Consider the following 19,622-nt stretch of genomic DNA (forward strand, 5'->3'; position numbering starts at 1 on the left):
TCTTCAAGGAGAACTACAAACCACTGCTCAGCGAAACAAAAGAGGACACAAACAAATGGAAGAATATACCATGCTCATGGATAGGAAGAATCAATATCGTGAAAATGGCCATACTGCCCAAGGTAATTTATAGATTCAATGCCATCCCCCTCAAGCTACCAATGAGTTTCTTCACAGAATTGGAAAAAACTGCTTTAAAGTTCATATGGAACCAAAACAGAGCCTGCATTGCCAAGACAATCCTGAGTCAAAAGAACAAAGCTGGAGGCATCATGCTACCTGACTTCAAACTATACTACAAGGCTACAGTAACCAAAACAGCATGGTACTGGTACCAAAACAGAGATATAGACCAATGGAACAGAACAGAGTCCTCAGAAATAATATCACACATCTACAGCCATCTGATCTTTGACAAACCTGACAAAAACAAGAAATGGGGAAAGGATTCCCTATTTAATAAATGGTGCTGGGAAAATTGGCTAGCCATAAGTAGAAAGCTGAAACTGGATCCTTTCCTTACTCCTTTTTTTTTTTTTTTTGAGATGGAGTCTCGCTCTGTCGCCCAGGCTGGAGTGCAGTGGCCGGATCTCAGCTCACTGCAAGCTCCGCCTCCCGGGTTTACGCCATTCTCCTGCCTCAGCCTCCCCAGTAGCTGGGATTACAGTCACCCGCCACCTCGCCGGGCTAGTTTTTTGTATTTTTTAGTAGAGACGGGGTTTCACCGGGTTAGCCAGGATGGTCTCGATCTGCTGACCTTGTGATCCGCCCGTCTCGGCCTCCCAAACTGCTGGGATTACAGGCTTGAGCCACCACGCCCGGCCCCTTTCCTTACTCCTTATATGAAAATTAATTCAAGATGGATTAGAGACTTAAATGTTAGACCTAATACCATAAAAACCCTAGAAGAAAACCTAGGTAATACCATTCAGGACATAGGCATGGGCAAGGACTTCATGTCTAAAACACCAAAAGCAACGGCAACAAAAGCCAACATTGACAAATGGGATCTAATTAAACTAAAGAGCTTCTGCACAGCAAAAGAAACTACCATCAGAGTGAACAGGCAACCTACAGAATGGGAGAACATTTTTGCAATCTACTCATCTGACAAAGGGCTAATATCCAGAACCTACAAAGAACTCAAACAAATTTACAAGAAAAAAACAAACAACCCCATCAAAAAGTGGGCAAAGGATATGAACAGACATTTCTCAAAAGAAGACATGCATGCAGCCAACAGACACATGAAAAAATGCTCGTCGTCACTGGCCATCAGAGAAATGCAAATCAAAACCACAATGAGATACCATCTCACACCAGTTAGAATTGCAATCATTAAAAAGTCAGGAAACAACAGGTGCTGGAGAGGATGTAGAGAAATAGGAACACTTTTACACTATTGGTGGGATTGTAAACTAGTTCAACCATTATGGAAAACAGTATGGCGATTCCTCAAGGATCTAGAACTAGAAGTACCATATGACCCAGCCATCCCATTACTGGGTATATACCCAAAGGATTATAAATCATGCTGCTATAAAGACACATGCACATGTATGTTTATTGCGGCACTATTCACAATAGCAAAGACTTGGAATCAACCCAAATGTCCATCACTGACAGACTGGATTAAGAAAATGTGGCACATATACACCATGGAATATGATGCAGCCATAAAAAAGGATGAGTTTGTGTCCTTTGTAGGGACATGGATGCAGCTGGAAACCATCATTCTCAGCGAACTATCACAAGAACAGAAAACCAAAAACTGCATGTTCTCACTCATAGGTGGGAACTGAACAATGAGATCACTTGGACTCAGGAAGGGGAACATCACACACCGGGTCCTATTAGGGAGAGGGGGGTTGGGGGAGGGATTGCATTGGGAGTTATACCTGATGTAAATGATGAGTTGATGGGTGCTGATGAGTTGATGGGTGCAGCACACCAACATGGCACAAGTATACATATGTAACAAACCTGCACGTTATGCACATGTACCCTAGAACTTAAAGTATAATAATAAAAAAAAATTGAAACTTTTGGAATAGACACCCAAAAATGTGATACTCCCCTAACGATATTTCTGGAAGCAAACAATAGAAGAAATGAAAGAGAAGCAATACTAGAACAAATAACGGCTGAGAATTTTCTAGAACCGAGAGAAAAAAAAATGAGTCTTTAGAATGACAGTGCTCACTAAGTCCAATAAGAAAAAATATATAACTTTACTCAAAATACCATGAACACAAACATAACAACAGAGAAAATTATAAAATCTACCAGAGAAACAAAAAAGTTTCATCTTCAAAAATAAGAATCATAATGACATCAGAACTTTTATCAGTACCACAGAATGCAAGAAAGCAATGGAAAAATATTTCCAAATCCTGAGAGAAAATAATTTGACCCTTGAATTCAATATACAATACAACTTCATGAATAAAAACAAATGAACTCTTCAAGAGAAAAAGTAAAATATGGGTATGCTAACATGTTAGCATATTATACTACCTATAGATTCTCCCAGAAGTCAACTTTGAAAGACAATGTTTTAACAAGAAGAAAAACAAATCCAAAAAGAAGAACTTTGATAAATAATTCAATGGAAAGTTAAAAATAAGTAGTAAAAACTTATTGATGATACCTAAATAAAAATATATGAACAATTAGTTGAAATTAAAATTCCAGATAGTAATATGGTTTACTTGGGATTTTGTGGGGGGCAGGGGAGAAGAGCTTGTGAGGGGAACCTTAGAATAAAAACTATTCTAACATTTCTAACACTCTTATCTTCTCCAATGGAACAAAAAGGTAACTGAATAACAGAAGACATTTTAGAAAATTCTAAGTTCAATAAAGTGTTAAAAATGTAAAGGTAATCATAGAAGGATAGAAATTGAATGTATAGCTTTTAAACCAGAGGAGGAAAAAATGGAGGAAAACAAAAATACTATATCTCAAAGTGATGAAGGTAATGTGGTTCCCAGAGGAGCATTTATAAATTTTAAATTATTTATTAAAATAAATACAATAATTTATTAAAAACAAGAGGAATTAAATAAATTATTTTTTCTACAGAATGTGCTAGAATAAACCCAAATAAAGCAAAGGGAAAAAATACAGAAACCTCTTCAACCATTGTTGAAAACAGTGTGATGATTCGTCAAGGGTCAAGAACTAGAAGTACCATTTGACCCAGCAATCCCATTACTGGAAATATACCCAAAGAGATTGTAACTCACTCTACTATAAAGACACATGCACACGCATGTTCATTGCAGCACTATTCACAACAGCAAAGACTTAGAACCAATCCAAATGTCCATCAATGATAGACTGGATAAAGAAAATGTGGCACATACACACCATGGAATACTATGTACCATGGATATATTCATACCCTTTGCAGGGACATGGATGAAGCTGGAAACCATCATTCTCAGCAAACTAACACAAGAACAGAAAATCAAATACCACATGTTCTCACTCATAAGTGGGAGTTGAACAATGAACACATGGACACAGGGAGGGGAATATCACACACTGGGGCCTGTCAGGAGGTGGGGGGCTAGGGGAAGGGTAGCAATAGGAGAAATATCTAATGTAGGTGACGGGTTGATGGGTGCAGCAAACCACCATGGCTCATATGTATACCTATGTAATAAAACTGTACTTTCTGCACGTGTACCCCAGAATTTAAAGTATAATAATAAAATAAAATAAAATAAAGAAACCTCAAAATCACAATAAGGGTACCAAAAAACTCAGAATTGATTAAACGAACAGGAATAAAGTGCTTCTGTGAGTATGTTAAGGATAAAAAACATCCCAGCACTTTGGTAGGCTGAGGTTGATGGATCACTTGAGGTCAGGAGTTCAAGACCAGCCTGGTCAACGTGGGGAAACCTTGTCTCTATGGGATATAAAAAAATTAGCCGAGCATGGTAGCAGGCGCCTGTAGTCCCAGCTACTCAGGAGGCTGAGGCATGAGAATTGCTTGAATGTGGGAGGCAGAGGTTGCAGTGAGCTGGAATCACCACACTCCAGCATTGGCAACAGAGAGACACTCTGTCTCATAAAAAAAGAAAGAAAAGAAAAGAAAAGGGAAAAACACAAAATAATAATAATTTCAAAACAAAGAAAACACAAGTAATAAAAATAGCTACAAGTGAAAATATTTTAATTATATTTTTTATAATTATATAAAATCCATTTATATAATGGATTTATACTATCTATTATATTTTTCAAATGCCAATAAACTTGAAAACATGGGTGTAATGGACAATTTTCTAGAGAAATATAAATTACCAAGGAGTAGTAGAAAGCCTGAATAGACTAATTCACACAGGATGAATTTAAAAAAAAAATTGCCAGTGTTCTACTGTTTCAATGTTACTGGTATCATATAAAACCAAGTTTAATCTACTTGTACTTAACTTGTTACTGTGCTAATTTCTTTTATTTTGCGGTGGGGGGTGGGGGATGGGCAGGGGAATGGAGTCTCGCTCTAGTACAGTGGCATGATCTCGGCTCACTGCAACCTCCACCGCCTGGATTCAAGTGATTCTCCTGCCTCAGTCTCCCGAGTAGCTGGGACTACAGGCGCCCGCCACCACGGCCAGCTAATTTTTGTATTTTTAGTAGAGACGGGGTTTCTCCATGTTGGCCAGGATGGTCTCGATCTCTTGACCTCCTCCCAAAGGGCACCGTGCTAATTTCAAAGATAAGACTTTGTTGACACTAACATGAACTACGGGAGGAATTTAAGCAGCTGTCATAACCCATGCCTACAGGCAGTTAGCATCTGGTTATATTACAAATATGGAAACCTTTACTAAATTTGTTCTGTTTTTAAAAAATTAAATACTGTAACAATGGATATAATAAAGGCATCACCTTCACATCCAGCGGTGTTCTTAGTTAATCACATTAAGTGTATAATTTCCTTTGCCTTGGAATGCTTACTTCATAAAGACCATGCTTTTCAGGTTTCCCAGATATAATAATAAATGTCCAAGTTGTACTTGTTTAGAAAATATGTGGGGGGAAATCCTATAGGAAGTAAAAGGAAAGCTCCTTTCTTTCAGTATTCCAGGTATCTAAGTGAAAGAGAATTAGAGAAAGAGACAGAGAGAGAGAGAAAGCAAGAGAGATACAGAAAGAACTAAAACTCTCTTAAAGTACAGTTAATAATAATAATAATGCAGTTAATCAAAAGCTATTACTAATAATATATAGTGAATAAGAAACTATTAATCCTGATTGTCGCTGTGGTTGGCAAAATAATGCCCACTCCCTCCAAAGATGTTCAGCCCTAATGCCTGGAACATGCTGATACGTTACCCTACACAGCAAAAGGGCTTTTGCAGGTATAATTAAGGTTAAGAATCTTAAAATAGGGAGATTGTCCTGAATTGCCTGGGTTGGCCCCATCTAATCACATGAGCATTTAAAAGAATCTTGCCCTGGCTAGAGTCGAGAGATACAACAGAAAGGAAGGTCAGAGAGGCACCAAGTTTGAGCAGGATTTGACACCACATCCATTGCTGATTCTAAGATATAGGGGACAACATGCAAGGGCGGCAGGGAGATCTCTGGGAGCTGAGGGCTGCCCCTGGACTACAGCCAGCAAGAAAACAGGGGCCAGGATCTCACAACCACAAGAACCCAAATTCTGCCAACCACCTGAATGAACCTGGGTGTGGATTCTTCCCCAGTGCCTCCAGAAAAGACTGCAGCTCTGCCATCTTGATTTTACTCTGGTGCAACCCTAAGCAGAGAAACCAGCTGAGCCACATTGCATCTAGACTTCTGACCAACAGAAACAACAGGTGCTGTTAGAAGCCACTAAATTTGTGGTCATTTGTATCACAGCGATAGAAACCTACTACAACCACCAACCAAAATAACAAATACAAAGCCAAGATGACCTTACTCTACGCACACCAAAGAAAGTCTTCAAATGTTCCCAAGGCTATCCCCATGATTTGGAGTACGTATTTTCCAGTATTGAACTCACCAATACGAAGACATTTTCCATCATGTCAGCCTCATCTTTACTCCCATGTGTTAGCACATTATGATGAAATGAAACCACTGCTTCGTTCTACTGGCGTTTCACCATATGGTAGTGGATCTGTGTTTGCTATTATGTGCCAGATGGCACTGGGACACCAACCGCTTACAGTGTCATCTAAAACATAGAGACAAACAAAAATTGAGGAATCCCTGCTGTAAAAATTGGAGACAAGACGTTTCATGAGTATGTTAGCATTCATGATATTTAATTTGAACTGACCATGAGCCCATTTTAAGACTTCTGTCCAAGTGTGAGTCTGACCCCTAAATTATATCACCACAACACAGTGCTGAAACCTTCTTTGTTATCTGTGATACCTTTACCAATCAGAGAAAGCAATTTAAAATACTCAGGTTCTCAGCCATCTGTCATTATTAATGCCCAATTATATTATGTAACTTCCTTGGAAAGTTTTGATGATATAAGATCTTTCTAACACACAGCTACAAACTGATAAAAGGGCACATATTTTACCATGTGACATTTCATATTGGTTTGCATCTGATACCAGGTGAAAGATCTGGAGGATCAAGAAACGTCCTATCATAAGCTATTCACATGCTCTTTAGCTATCTAGCTACTTAGCATTAGTTATTCATTTATTGCCAACATGAATTATTTGCCATAAATATGACTTTTTTATTATTATAGATTTCTATATCACATGTGCTGGTGACATCACATGGAAACCAACCAGGAATATTTTTTAGCTAGATGAGAAGCGTCTTGTCCTGGAATTTAAGGTGAGGATACAAGGATAATAATATAAGCCAGTCACAGTGACTCATGCCCGTAGTCCCAGCTACTCAAGAGTCTAAGGTAGGAGAATCCCTTGATCCCAGGAGTTCAAGTTCAGCCTGGGCAACATAGCAAGACTCTGGCTCTAAAAAAATAAAAAGAAAGAAAAGAAAAAGGATGATACAGACAAAAGACGTTACAAGGTGGTCTGTTAGAGAATGTCAAAGATCCGTATGTTACTCTATGATCAAGAACAGGAGTCAGTTCTTCTAAATTGACAGTCGCCATTGATAGAAAGCTGGGGGGTTATCAGAAAATCCTACTCTGATAATTTTTCATAATTTTGCTATGCTAATTAAGGTAGATTAAAAAGGGATTTCTGTGTCAGTACTTAAGCATGCCAAGACTGTCATTATAGGTCCAGAACACAGGACTTCTAGACTAATGTATAACCTCTCAAGAAAATTAACTGCAGGAGACATCCTTCCCGATGTAAACAATCACAAGAAACATTTTCTGTTTAATCATCTGGCATTAACTTTTTTTCAGCAGCACCTGTTGAAGACTAACTGAGACCCCAAGGTGAAAGCAACACATATACTTAGTTCATTTTAAGTTAAGAAGTAGAGTCACTTGGAATTTCTATACTCACACACACAGGACAGAAATAGCCTAACAACCAAGTTCCAATTAAGTGGTTACAATTTGATATGACTTTTGGGAAAAAAGGGTGCTAAGAAATGCTGTGTGTTATAGTTTCTTTTGTGTTTCTTTCTCTGTGTTGATTACCCCAGAGCAATTTTACAGCAAGAAAGTGATGACTTGTTAAAGAACCCTTCTTTCCTTTTCTGTTTATCACTGTTCTCAGCAAAGGTGAGAGGCGTTTCATATGGGTACTAGAACCTGACAAACTCTGTTCATTCTTTTTTTTTTTAACATGTGATTGAATTTTTTTTATTATACTTTAAGTTCTGAGGTACATTTGCAGAACTTGCAGGTTTGTTACGTAGGTATACACGTGCCTTGGTGACTTACTGCTCTGTTCATTCTTTTACAAAACAAAAATTTTTAATATTTACTGTGTGCCAAATGATGTAAGAAGAAAACTGCAAAAGACAGAGTTTCCACTTAAAAAGTAGGATCTCACAGCTTATAAAAAGATTCTTGCATATACATTTATAATGACTAGAATATCTACAACAAATATCATGTCTCTATTTTGTGAATAAGTTCACATGAGGAATTTATTATGGGCCAGTCCATGTTTCTATATTTCATAATTTTTTAAATTACATCATCCAGCCTTTCCACACACTTCTAAAGCATTCCACATTGGAAGTTTTATATTTATTTCTTTCATAGCACACATTTTAAATAAGCTTATACCAGAGAGGGAAACACATAGTTTAGTCAAAACACTAACTCTCAATCATACTATAAAATAGATTCTTTCTATGGAAGTGTTTTATAGACTTTCCCCGTCCAATATTATAGCTACCATGAGTTGAACATTCTTAATGTGACAATCCGAACTCTGAAATGCTCCAAAATTCAAAACCTTTTGAGCACTGACATTACAATGTCAGTGGGAAATTACACACCGCATGTACACAAACTTGGTTTCATGCACAAAATTATTAAAAATATTATATAAAATTGCCTGCAGCTTACATGTATAAGATGCATATGAAACATAAATGAATTTTGTGTTTTGACTTGGGTCTCAACCCCGATGTATCTCAGTATAAATATTCTAAAATTCGAAAAAAGTTGAAACTGGAAATACTTCTAGTCTCAAGCATTTTGGATAAGGGATACTCAATCTGTAATGATACATGGCTATTTAAATTTAAATTATTTAAAATTAAATAAAGTTAAAAATGTGTTTCCTCAGTTGCTTTTGCAGTAATCACATTTCCAGTGCTCAATAGCTAGCAGCTACTATGATGGACTGCAGAGATCATTATCTTCATCACAGAAAGTTCTACTGAACAGCACATTTACGGTTGTCACTTATAATTATCCTTACCCACAAAGGATAATATTTTCTTGGCCTAATGTCTTAGCCTTTTTGTACAATTGTAGGCTGCAAAGGAGGTGTGAGAACATATACACCAACACTTGTTATTACCTGAGGGAACTGATGCTTAGAAAGTTTTAGGTGACGGAAAGATCACTCCTGAGGTTTTCCTCTAGATTCAGAAGTCCGTCTTGCATTAAAATTTTTAGCCTTTTGTTCCTTGACAGAAGAATGGTGGCTGATTGAAATCAAGGGCTCAGATGATCAGATTTGATCTACTATGACAGTGCTTATTGATTTGTAATAGCTGCTTGATTCACACTCTTGAGCTCAGAGAGAAAAAGTGGTTTGATATATTAATGATGACTTGCAGGTCAAGAGTTGATGTCACGCTTGCCAGGCATTTTCTATCAGTACAAGTATGAGGTAGAAACTAATATAGCTGGCAACTAATATGTACACATGGAGTAGTTAGAAGCGCATGCAGAAGTTAAGACAGTGTGGAGGCAGGCCCTGGTATATTTCATATCCCCTAATAGAAAAATCATTCTTCAATTTGGGCTTTTGTACTTTAGAGGGATAAAGAGAGAACTCTGGTGATAAAAAGAAAAACTTTAAATTACTCTCTTACTCATTCCCCAAACCCTGAATAACCCAGTCCACCTTCTCTCCGTCTTTTATAAGAGATATGAGTCCTGTCTGAAGCAAAAAGAAAAAAAAAAACAAACAAAAAAACTCTTTGGAATGGGTCTAAGAAACAAACTATAAAATAACTTTCCAAGAGAATCTTTTATGGAGAACATAAAATGTCACCTCTTTTTGTAGGAGTTCAGAAATATGTTTTCCTGAAAAACAGAAGACATATGAAAAGACTGTTTCAGGGCACATGATTCTGCAGTAGTCTCTAGAGAGATTTATGAAATACAATTTCTCATTCTTAGAATGTTGCCTATCCATTGTGTAAGTTCCTAGTGCACTCTGTCCCTAGAAAAATAATGTATCATTGGCTGGGCATGGTGGCTCATGCCTATAATCCCAGCACATTGGGAGGCCAAGGTGGGCAGATCACCTGAGGTCAGGAGTTCAAGATCAGCCTATCTCTACTAAAAATACAAAAACAATAGCTGGGAGTGGTGGTGGGCGCTGTAATCTCAGCTAATGGGAGACTGAGGCAGGAGAATTGCTTGAACCCGGGAGATGGAGGTTGCAGTGGGCTGAGATTACGCCACTGCACTCCAGCCTAGGCAACAAGAGCAAAACTCTGTCTCAAAATAATAATAATAATAATAATAATGATGTATTATTTTGCTCACACACACACAAAGGCAGTCTGAGCTCTGCTTTACCTTTTTCTATTTGGAAGGTTTGCTTTTATAAATTTCAAAGCAAATTTCCAGCCTCTTTCATATAAAGCTCCTTGTTGAAAGCTCTGCTTCAGCCACTGTGAAGTTACTCAGAGGCTGAATCCAGTCTAAGAGTTGACTGGGAGCTTAGCTTCACTTTCACTATTCTATAGATTTTTGGCTATTATACTATGGATCATACATTCACAGAAAGAAAAAAAAATGTAAATCTCCTTTTTCCTCTTCGTTAGCAATGCTTATAGAATATATTGGTTAAAACAAGTTTCTTTGATAAACTGGTTTTTCAATAATCTGTATAAAATTGTTCTCTATTTTCTGGGATAACAAAGAGTTTGCAGTATGAAAATAGAAGTAATTTCTAAAGTAGGTATTTAAAGAAAAAATTCTCTAGAAGCCTCAATACATAATGGAACATTTGCTTCATTTGCGTGATCAGAAGCATATATATATATACACATTCATATAGAAGAAACACTAATAATTATATGTATTTATATATTATATATATATATTTTTTAAGATAGAGTCTCACTCTGTCGCTTAAGCTAGAGTGCAGTGGCGAGATCTCAGCTCACTGCAACCTCTGCCTCCTGAGTTCAAGTGATTCTCCTACCTTAGCCTCCTGGGTAACTGGGATTACAGGCATGCACCAGCCCACCCAGCTAATTTTTTGTATTTTTAGTAGAGATAAGTTTTCACCATGTTGGCCAGGCTGGTCTCGAACTCCTGACCTCAGGTGATCCGCCCACCTCAGCCTCCCAAAGTGTTCGGATTACAGGCGTGAGCCACTGCGCCCAGCTGAAGAAATACATCTAAGGAAAAGAATTTAATTTGGTTCTTGTTGAAATGTTTACATTATTAAGATTTTTTTGCTCTAAGTTATAATTTGGCTTCACAGTTCATGTTGGCATCATTCTGACAATCTTATTTCAATTAATTAAAGGCAATTCACCATTTAATAACAAAAATATCTTTGATGGCCTAAATCAAACTAGCAGGTATTAATCCACAACAATGTGACTGCTAGATAATGGGCCTCTCCATGTTTCTTGAACATACCCACACACTAGTTATAAAACAAGAACAAGAGTGACATAGAATAATACACAGCCCTTCTACTAGCTAGACAATTCATCATGCACAGCATGAATGTCTGAGGATGTATAGGTGTACTTTAAATTTTCAAAATATAAAAAATAGAAGAAAATATAGGAATTTTTAATAATCTTGGAGTGGAGAAATAACCAAAATAGTCACTAAAGAGAGGTGGTTTTTAAAAAAGTTATACATCTAGTCTATGCAGTGCTATACAGCTTTTAAAAAGACTACAGGAGGTATAGTCTTGTGTGAGAAAACATCAAAAATAATAATAAATATAATATGGTCCTACACGAAATATGTATGTAGTGTGTCGACATATATACACACATATATATATCTGTCTATAAAGCTTATATATAAAATGAAGAATGCCTATATGAAGAGTAGTTTTAATATGACATTTGAATGTTTTAATTACTAACCTTTCTCCAAAAACATGTATTTAAAAAAAAAAAAAGGCAAGAGTTAAAGATTTAACCCGGAGATGCAAGTGGAATGTCCAACTTTTAACCTTTACTGAGAGCTTGTAATGTGGTAAATGAACATGTAAAGGGTGAAAGATTGTATTTCATGTAAATAATTATATTTATACAAAATGTAAATTTGTTCATTTAATCCTTATAGATCTGCAGGGCACAGTTAACAGTTATATTTCATATATGAGATAACTAAGATTCATAGTGGCTGGCTAATCTGTCCATAGTTACACAGCTGATAAATGCCAACATGGATGCCTGATCTATCTGACACCAAATTATCCCTCTTTTGTGATGAATAGGTAAGAATTATTTTATATTAACATATCAAAGCACCAGCTTATGAGAGTTGGTGTCTACTTACTGAATTATGGTGTTTTATATTTATATGGTTATTTCCAAAGTACTTGAATATGATCATTTAATTCAAGTATATCAACGCATATTGAATGCTTACTTTGTATTAGGCACTATGCTAGGTCATAAGAACAAAAAGATGACTAAGAGGTTGTTTAGGTCCTCAAGCAGCTCAGTCCAGCAGAAGAGAAAAGGAAATAAACAAATATTTACAAAAACGCCATCCTAAATACCATGTAGTCGAAGTACACGGCGCTTTGGGGGAAAGAAGGTGGCCTATTATTTGGGGGAATACACCAGTTGAAAACCTGTTTATAAGATTTATTTACTTAGCAAGCTTTTTCTACGTACCATTTGGAAGAGAATCTTAATATAAATTTTAATCAATTCCCAAATAGTGGATTTAAAATTTTTTAATGGTATCATCATTAAGACTAACATTTAAGTGTATTTCACAAACAGTCTAACACACATTCTAGCTATTCTAAGAGGAAATAAGACCAATCATATAACATAGATAATTTTTTTAGAAAAAAAAATTAGGGGAGAATGGAGGGGACATTCTTCTTTTAGTCATATGTTCAGGAAATTCTTGAATGGTTATATAATAATGTATTGCCCTGTTAGTTTGGTTTTACAGGAAAGATTAAGAATAGAATATGACTGACTAACTCCTAGCTGGAGTCTCCTCTCCACCTACAATTTCTTTTTTTTTTTTTTTTTTTTTTGAGACGGAGTCTCGCTCTGTCTCCCAGGCTGGAATGCAGTGGCCGGATCTCAGCTCACTGCAAGCTCCGCCTCCTGGGTCCACGCCATTCTCCTGCCTCAGTCTCCCGAGTAGCTGGGACTACAGGCGCCCGCCACCTCACCCGGCTAGTTTTTTTTTGTATTTTTTAGTAGAGACGGGGTTTCACCGTGTTAGCCAGGATGGTTTCGATCTCCCGACCTCATGATCCACCCGTCTCGGCCTCCCAAAGTGCTGGGATTACAGGCTTGAGCCACTGCGCCCGGCCTCCACCTACAATTTCATGTGAACATCTATCAGACTCCACAATATGAATTAAATTAAGAATCATCAAAAAGTTTCTTTTTTTGCACGTTTTGCTCAACAAAATAAAGTTGAGAGTTGTGCCCACCTTATTAAAACGTGATAATATTTTGAATGCTGAGATATAAGTTACACCATATTAAAATATTTTATTAATAATATTAGGAATACTTAAGGTTCTAATTAGTTCTTCTCATAGACAATACATATATTTTTCAAAATTAAAAACAAAATCTTACTGCCAATAAAATGACAGCACTCAAAATTCTGTATTTTCTTAAGAAATTTTTAATTAAAACTTATTTTTATTCCAAACAAAATGGTGATAGCTCCCCAAATTGGTTTTACCTTAAGGAAATTTTGATTAAATTTTTTGTTATCTGCTTAAGGTATCCTTTGTAGAGTAGTGTATAAACATACTACCATACTACCAGGAGACAAAAGGCAGGACAAATGATTCTTCCTTTGTACCACTCCAACTGGCCTTTCTTTGATGGGCAACTACAGGACTAACTCTCCTATATCTCTGCTCCTGTCTATTCTGTTCCTAATTCAGTGGTCCCATAAACTGAAGTTGGACAACCTAAGAGGAGGGAGGGGTAACTGGCGGTGGAAACAAATGTGTTACTTAAGAAAGTATGTTGGAGATCAGATAAACCTCTTGATTAGTACATCATTGCAGATTTCTCTTAACTCCATAAAATAGAGGACTTCACAACCACTCTTTTACTGTAACTTATTTTTAGATTTGAGCTAAAAATCATCAGGGAGTAATCACTAGACCATAAGAATGAGACACAGACTTTTCATGGACTAATTTTATCTGTAAAGTGGGAAAGCTAAACTTGATCATCTTTAAGGACTGGCTCTTAAATTTGTGAGGTCTTTATGCTCAGGAATTAGATGAAACATTTGTCTGCTCTTATGTATCAGGAATGTTTCTCTTCTTTATGCAGAAAGTATACAATTCTAAGCATTTTAACTTCTATTTTCATAAAAGAGCCAGGTAAATAGTCCATTAACACAGTAGAAGATTTAGAAGATTATTGGGCAGATTCCTATGACTTTCTATGCCCCTCATAAAATATTAGCAAACTGAATGAGACAAAATAATAAAGACATACTAAACAAGCTAGGCTGTGTTTGTGAGCTGGTGAAGCAAATAGCAACCTAAGATTTATTGTTTGAGAAAACCCACACAGTCCCTCTTCCCATCTTCCTCTCTATAAATAGACAGGTATAGGTGCATAAATATATTCATATACCTCAAATATGTACATTGCAAAAAAGATGGGAAGCAAATGAAACAAGTTGTCAAGAGTAGTTGCCCCTGGATGGTGAACTACAAATGATTGTTATCTGGTTCTCTCTACTTTTTCTGCACTCCCTAAATTTCCCGCTATTTATAATTTTAAAAATATATTTAGATACCACTAATTTGTTTCTACTAATAGCCCCCAGATGTGGGATGCTTGAAATTTTTAGCAAGAAATAATTTTAAATAATTTTAGCATACAAGAGCATCTATGGCTTAAGTGCCTATGAGCAAGAAATGTAAGAAGTTTGATTTAAATACAGAAAAAGCTAATTTCACATGCCACAAAGGGGCACTTAGAACAAAAAGAAAAAAAAAGTGTACTCTGGTCCAAAGTGATGGTTGGTGGGCAGTTTACACTTCATACTTTATATCAAGAGATTAGCTTATGTCAATTTTGTAAGACCTATTCATTGCACGATGTGATGAACAAAGAGATAAAAACTATAAATCATCCATTGACTATTTGTGGATATTTAGAAGGAATTAAAGTAGAAATCTAAGGCATTTATTTTAATGTCATATTTTAGACTCCAGATTCACAGAAGCCCAGTTCCTTGGAACCCTACTGGCCTTTAAAAAAAGATTACACTTATTGATGTGACAGGGTGTCTATACACATTGATGTGATGCAATGAAATGGAAACTATTAAGAAGCAGAAACATATGATTGGGTTTCATAAAGATGTGAAGGTGTTCACACTCAACATGGATGCCTGGATTGAGCTGGTGTCCTCTACTCCCTCCTCTCATTGCTGCACTTGAGATAAATAGAATCACAGAATTAGGAAAATTGCAGAGCTATGTTATGGAGACTAATTTGCAATTTCCAAAGAGAGTTACAGAAGAAAAAAAAAGTTAACTGCTTCTTCAGCCTTCCATAAATTATGAGTGCTTGATTAGAGAAGCAAGAGGCCAGAGAAACAGAGGAGTAAAGAAGAGGACTCCACAGATGAACTTCTCCAGGAAGGTGAATGATGCCCCGTGATCTGGAGAACATTATGGATTCTAAACCAACAGTTGTTGGGAACATTCCGTGAGAACATGTGTCTTCTTTTGGATGGATATAACTGACAAAAAAAAAAAAAAAAGAGTCAACCTTCTGTTGCGATATGTGCCATAGAAGGCTTTTGAACCTTTTACCTCATTATTACTGAAGATCTTGTCTGGGAAAATCATCAGAAGAAGGCATCCATGCTACTTGATTAATTGGAGGAAATGTTGAACATTTATTGACTTCAACTAAGTACGTGTTCAGATATTTCCTGTTTTTTTCCATGTTTGGGTGAATAAATCTTTAGAATAGGTGATATTGTATTAAAAAGCAATCATTTATGAAAGGTTGAATGAATATGTTAAATGATTTACATGTATTTTGCATCATGTTAATCCTCCTAAGATAGTCGTTACTAGCTTTATTTTTAACATGAAATGACTGAAACCAAGAGAGTAAAATGACATGCCTAAGGTTTCACAGACTGCAAATGGAGGGATTGAAATGTAAAGCTATGTTTTCTGGCTGGAAAGTTCTTTTTTAAAATTATTATATTAATTAATTTATTTATTTAGAGACATAGTCTCACTCTTGCTGCCCAGGCTGGAGTACAATGGCACAATCTCGGCTCACTGCAACCTCTGCCTCCCAGGTTCAAGTGATTCTCCTGCCTCAGCCTCCCGAGTAGTTGGGATTACAAGCGTGTGCCACCACGTCTGGTTAATTTTTGTATTTTTAGTAGAGACAGGGTTTCACCATGTTGGCAAGGCTGGTCTCGAACTTGTGACTTCTGGTGATCCACCCGCCTGGTGGATCCATCCCAAAGTGCTGGGACTACAGGCGTGAGCCACCGTGCCCAACTTCTGGCTGTAAATTTCTTACTCTGCACATATAGCATCAGATTTCCATCTATCTAATGTGACTCATGTTAATGATATATCCATTATTCCTATTTTATGAAGTGCTCTTTTAAAGAATGGATAAAAAATATTGCTGTTTTTCATTAGTGGGAAAGCTTATATGATTTTTTTCTTCCAGTTTAAAATGTGAGAATTATTTCAGGATTTTTCCTAATATTGAACCATTTTTAAATTGCTGGCATGGTGTGTTTTTTTTTTCTTTTATCTTTTTCTTTTATTTGTTTTTTCCTCTTAATGTGTTGCTAGATTCAGTCTTCTCATTTTATCTTCTATGTTTGCATTTATTCATAAGTGAAATTGCCCTGTGGTTTTATTACAATATGTTATTTATGTGTTTTGTTTTCACTGTTCTTTTTATCTAAAAAAAAATCTTTGTTCATGCCTCACAACACACCAAATAGTTGTGGTATCATTTATTGCTTAAATTTGCGGAGACAATTCACCTAAGAAAAAAAATAAAAAGTAAAGTTTCTCACATCTGAAGAATATGAAAATTGTCTCATTCTTTTTAGAGACAGATAGCCAGTCTCAAACTTCCGGGTTCAAACCGTCTTCTTACTTCAGCCTTTTGAGTAGCTGCGACTACACGTGCACCACCAGGCCGAGTATGCATTTATTTATTTTTATTTTTTTTTAATTTTTTTGAGACAGAGTCTTGCTCTGTCGCCCAGGCTGGAGAGCAGTGGCGCGATCTCCGCTCACTGCAAGCTCCGCCTCCCGGGTTCACGCCATTCTCCTGCCTCAGCCTCCCGAGTAGCTGGGACTACAGGTGCCCGCCACCACGCCTGGCTAATTTTTTGTATTTTTAGTAGAGACGGGGTTTCACCACATTAGCCAGGATGGTCTCCATCTGCTGACCTCGTGATCCGCCCGCCTCGGCCTCCCAAAGTGATGGGATTACAGGCATGAGCCACTGTGCCTGGCCCAGGCCGGGTATGAATCTTATCTTTAGTTTCCACAGCTGTCTTTAGCAAGCAAACTTGTAGTGGGATCCGGATCATGAAGCTTTTGTCTTAACCTCTCAGCCTAAGCTGAGGAGTTGATTAAACTCAAAGGGAACAAGGACCACCAAGAAGGAATATTATCTGTCATATTTTAAAAATGAGTATAATCATCTTAGAGCCTGAGATTCCAGACTACTTGGCCAAACTACTAAACACCAGCTGTCTCTGTAAAAATACATTGTTTTCAATCTACAAAACGCCCCAGGAGTAGGGCAGCTCACTACCAAGGACCCAGAGCTCTCATTGGTCCACTCTTCCATTCTCCGTGTGTTATCAAGACACGGTCCCAGGTGTCACAGGCTGACATGTTCCTATCCAGAGAGAAAGAGAAGGAATCCTTCCACATGTCTGTCTTATTAGGTAAAATATTCCCCAGAAGCCCCTAGCAGGCATCTCCTCCAGTCCCTTTTACCAGGATTGGGTCTCACACCTATACCATAAGGACAAGGGAGATGAGAATGCAAGTATAAAAGGTTTCAGTATCTATTATGGGAGAAAGTTCTCCCAGCTATCAAGAAAAAAAGATAAAGAAATGGCTGTTTTGGAGGTAACCAAGAGTTTTGCCGAAGGAGAATAGAAGAGGAGGGGTACCCAGGTGAGACCCACTCGGGAGGGTTAAAAGAGCAGCAAAGAAGACAACGTGTGGATACAAAAGGCAAACCAGTGTTTTCTTCCCAACATTGACTAAGAATTGTATAGGAGAGAGTATAAGAGGGAATTGTCTTTTAGTATCTTGCATGTGATAGGCTTTTAATACATTTTGAATTTCCCCATGAGGTTGAATGGATTGAAACATAAGGTTGATGGGGCTAAGACATAATTATGGTAACTCAGGATAGGAGTATTTGGGTGCAAATCTTATTTTTTACATTGAAGTCAGAGAATACAGCAGTGCCTTTTACAACCATCCTGGTGGCAGTTGGAGACAGTGTCTATGACCTGGACACTGCAGGGGCTCAATCGTTATACGCACACAGGTTTGCTTTTCACATGGGATCCAGGCGAGAGAGACTATTACATTCCTATATTCTTCTTCACTTTATCAACCCATTAATACTATCTTTCACCACGGTGATGAGAATGACTGACACACGGGAACAGAGATTCATTTTTCATTGTGAAAGAAAAAAATCCCGCCTCCAATATGGCATTAAAGAGTACCAATTCCTTATCCTTCTTTGTGTTAAGTGTGTGTTACTTAGTCTTAGCTCATCTGTGTTTAATCGGCTTCCTTCATGCTCTCTCCATGAAGCCAGAGATGTACATATTAAACACAGGAGTTTTTGACAGCTTCCCCTTCCCTAGGGCAAGATTGCTCAACTAATAATAACTAAGATATCTTTTGACAAGTGCAGCTAAGAGCTGGGAAAGCTTAGTCAATCTACATCAGCCTTGTTGGCACTTTCTTTCCATTTCCTACCTGCATTTTCTTGAATGATGGAAATGCAGAATGTAGAACCTACAAAATCCAGGAGACGCAGCAGATGAAATCAGGCCTGGAAGGTTAGGGAGGAATGAATGCAAAACCAGACTCACATTGATCAGGGAAAGGAAAATACTTTTTCCAACTACAATTGCAGCTGAAACCCATAAATTAGATGATTGAAGCAATAAGACACGTGAAATGGCTTTTAAGTCCACTACCCGCTCTGTGTAATAAATTTCAAATGACATCGAGGCTTTTAGTGGAAAGAATGATTTATTGCCATCTGCAAGAAGGAAGCTTTCAGGGATTATCTCTAACGTGGCAAAACACTATTCCAAATTTCACAAAATTAGCAAAGCTTCATGAAACTTGGTGACTGAACTGACAAGCAAGCTAGCTCAAAAAAAATTTTAATGGAGCAAAAATATTGCAAATGTGCATTCTTATATACCAATACTTAGAGGTGTATTACTTCCTCAAAAATAATCTAAATTCCACATTAAACGAAAACCTCCTTTGATTTGTTAGAAAAAAATCCTGAGGATATTTAATTTTTTAATTACTTTTAATATATGTGTATATCCCAAAAGAATAGATACATAGAAAAGTATAAACCTATTCCTGCTCACTTTTGGCATGAATTAATTCTAAATTGATTTACTTTCCTTGCCTCAGGCAACACCCTCCATTTATCTCTTCATTTGGAAGAAGCTGAGACAGTTTAGCAGTGAACCACCTGAACAGGTGAGAGAGGAAACAATGATGGAACTA

At 37.1% G+C, this 19,622-nt stretch overlaps 1 long non-coding RNA gene across 1 annotated transcript in view; it reads right to left on the minus strand.

Moving 5' to 3' along the window:
• The window catches only part of LOC116275251, a 53,419-nt gene extending 43,521 nt beyond the window's left edge, over positions 1-9,898 (minus strand). The window contains exon 1 of the long non-coding RNA XR_004184206.1: positions 6,029-9,898. This is a non-coding gene — a long non-coding RNA (uncharacterized LOC116275251). The remainder of the gene's footprint in view (positions 1-6,028) is intronic.
• Positions 9,899-19,622: the final 9,724 nt, after the last annotated feature.

The sequence above is a fragment of the Papio anubis genome, chromosome 6 (assembly GCF_008728515.1).
Source record: "Papio anubis isolate 15944 chromosome 6, Panubis1.0, whole genome shotgun sequence".
In the NCBI taxonomy this organism is placed as follows: Eukaryota; Metazoa; Chordata; class Mammalia; order Primates; family Cercopithecidae; genus Papio; species Papio anubis.